The following is a 2,500-nucleotide window of genomic DNA, read 5'->3' on the forward strand; positions in this document are numbered from 1 at the left end:
CCTGCCTCATGAAGGATTGAGATGGGACCCTACCTCATGAAGGATTGAGTTGGGTTTTTAGGATCAGTGTAGGCTACGTCTGAAAATTCCAAGTCCAGAGACAATTTACCTCAACAAAAACACTCCTATTTATATTACAAATTATTGCATATATTTAAATTCCTGCAAAAAAATCTAGCTTAAACCAGCCTAGGCTGGTTGGCTGGTTTTAGCTGGTTGACCAGCCTGGTTTTAGAGCGATTTTGGCCATTTCCAGGCTGGTCTTAGCTGGTCAGGCTGGAAAATGACCAGCTAAATCCAACTAAAACCAGCTTGACCAGTCTGGTTTAAGCTGGACATAGCTGGTTTTGGCTGGTCAAGCTGGTTTTAGCTGGTCATTTTCCAGCCTGTCCAGCTAAGACCAGGCTGGAAATGGCTGGAAACCAGCCTGGAAATGGCCAAAACCCATCTAGTTGGGTCGACGAGCTAAAACCAGCCAACCAGCCTAGGCTGGTTTAAGCGTTTTTTTTCAGTAGGGACTATTAGATTAATAAAACAAATAACTTATTCGCAAACAACTTAGCTTATCAAGGATTGTGTGGTTGAGTTTGTTTTAAGATATTTGTAACGTTATGTCGGAAAAATCAAGTCTAGAGACAATTTACCTCAACAAAAACACCCCTATTTATATTAAAGAACACATGACTATCAGATTAATAAGCGCAAACAAATTACCTCATGAAGGATTGTGTTGTTTTGTTTTAGGACGTCGGAAAATTAAGTCCAGAAATGTAACTCAACAAAAAAACACTCCTATTTATTTCAAAGAACACACCATATTACCTATATTTAAAGGACTATTAGATATATTAGAAATAATAAAACGCAATTAGACGCAAACAAATTACCTCATCAAGGATTGTGTTGTCGTGTTTGTTTTAGGATCTTTGTACGTCGGAAAATAAAAAAGTCCTGACAATTTACCACAACCAAAAAACACTCCTATTCATTTTAGAATCTTCATTGCACGTGTAGAGACATCTTGTGGGCAGATTCTGCAGTCCTGCACACTATCGTGACCAGCAGGGGGCGATATAACCGGTCATAAAGCGCGCATAGGGCGAGCACACACATAGCAAGAACACACAGCATATGTTAAATAATTCACTCTTCACTAAACAGTCTGTTGTAGAGACAACAAAAAGGTCAGCTGACCAGCTTATATGCGTACATTTGACCCGGTTGTCAGCGAGTGTCCAGTCCTCTTTGTTAAACGGATCAAGTGTTTATTAAAAGAATCTACTCACCTAATGATTCGTTGTGTGAATCGGTTCTCTGAATCATCTAATTGTGATTGAATGAATACGACTGAGAAGAAATATTACATACAGTACAAAATGTGTTTCTTGCAATGTGTTCTTTGTTATTAATGCTGAAACTTAAGTTTACTAGGGATTTCTGAGTGGAAATAGTTTCCTCTTTTGCCCTAATAGATGTTGAAATTATGAATATAATTATAATAAATTCAGTGTTCATTATTGTAACATTTTAATTAACTGCATTTCAAACATTATTCTGATATTTTGTGGGGTAATTTTAATTTATTTATTAATGATTAAATAATACACCTTGGATGACCAAATTTCTCAGAATTAAATTTGTATATTCAATTTGTGAATTTCCAGTTTCCAAATCATGCCAAGCTTTTAGAAAAAATTGAGCTCTGTGAGGTTATAAAATCACATCAGATAATGAGATACTGATTATGATATTATTTTGTTAGATTTTATAATATTATTATATTTTGTTTTAATATAGGGTTTGATGTTTTGCAATATATGTTTGTAATATATGTTATATATATATAAAATTGGCTGTTTTCCTATATTATATGCACATACATGTGTACATATTTACTTACATATGTACTAGCTGGCCTCCGTTACACATACATGTACCTATATCGGTATATATATATATATATATATATATATATATATATATATATATATATATATATATATATATATATGTGTGTGTGTGTGTGTGTGTGTGTGTGTGTGTGAATATATATATGTGTGTGTGTGTACATATATGTGTATATAAGTATGTGCATGTAACTATATAATTGAGTAGGCTAAATTGTCCGTAGTGTATGAGTGTGAATGAGTGTGTATGGATGTTTCCCAGAGATGGGTTACAGCTGAAAGGGCATCCGCTGCGTAAAACATATGCTGGATAAGTTGGCGGTTCATTCCGCTGTGGAACCCCAAATTAATAAAGGGACTACGCCAAAAAGAAAATGAATGAATGAATGTACCTATATATATATATTTATGTGTGTGTGTGTGTGTGTGTGTGTGTGTGGGGTGTGTGTGCGTGTGTGTGTGTGTGTGTGTGTGTGTATGCGTGTGTGCGTGTGTGTGTGTGTGTGTGTGTGAGTGTGTGTGTTTGTGTGAGCATGTATGCACATATGTTCACCTATATGTTTACCTACGTATTAGTAAAATTATAAAAATCC

This window comes from Danio aesculapii, chromosome 21 (genome assembly GCF_903798145.1).
Source record: "Danio aesculapii chromosome 21, fDanAes4.1, whole genome shotgun sequence".
NCBI classification, from domain to species: Eukaryota; Metazoa; Chordata; class Actinopteri; order Cypriniformes; family Danionidae; genus Danio; species Danio aesculapii.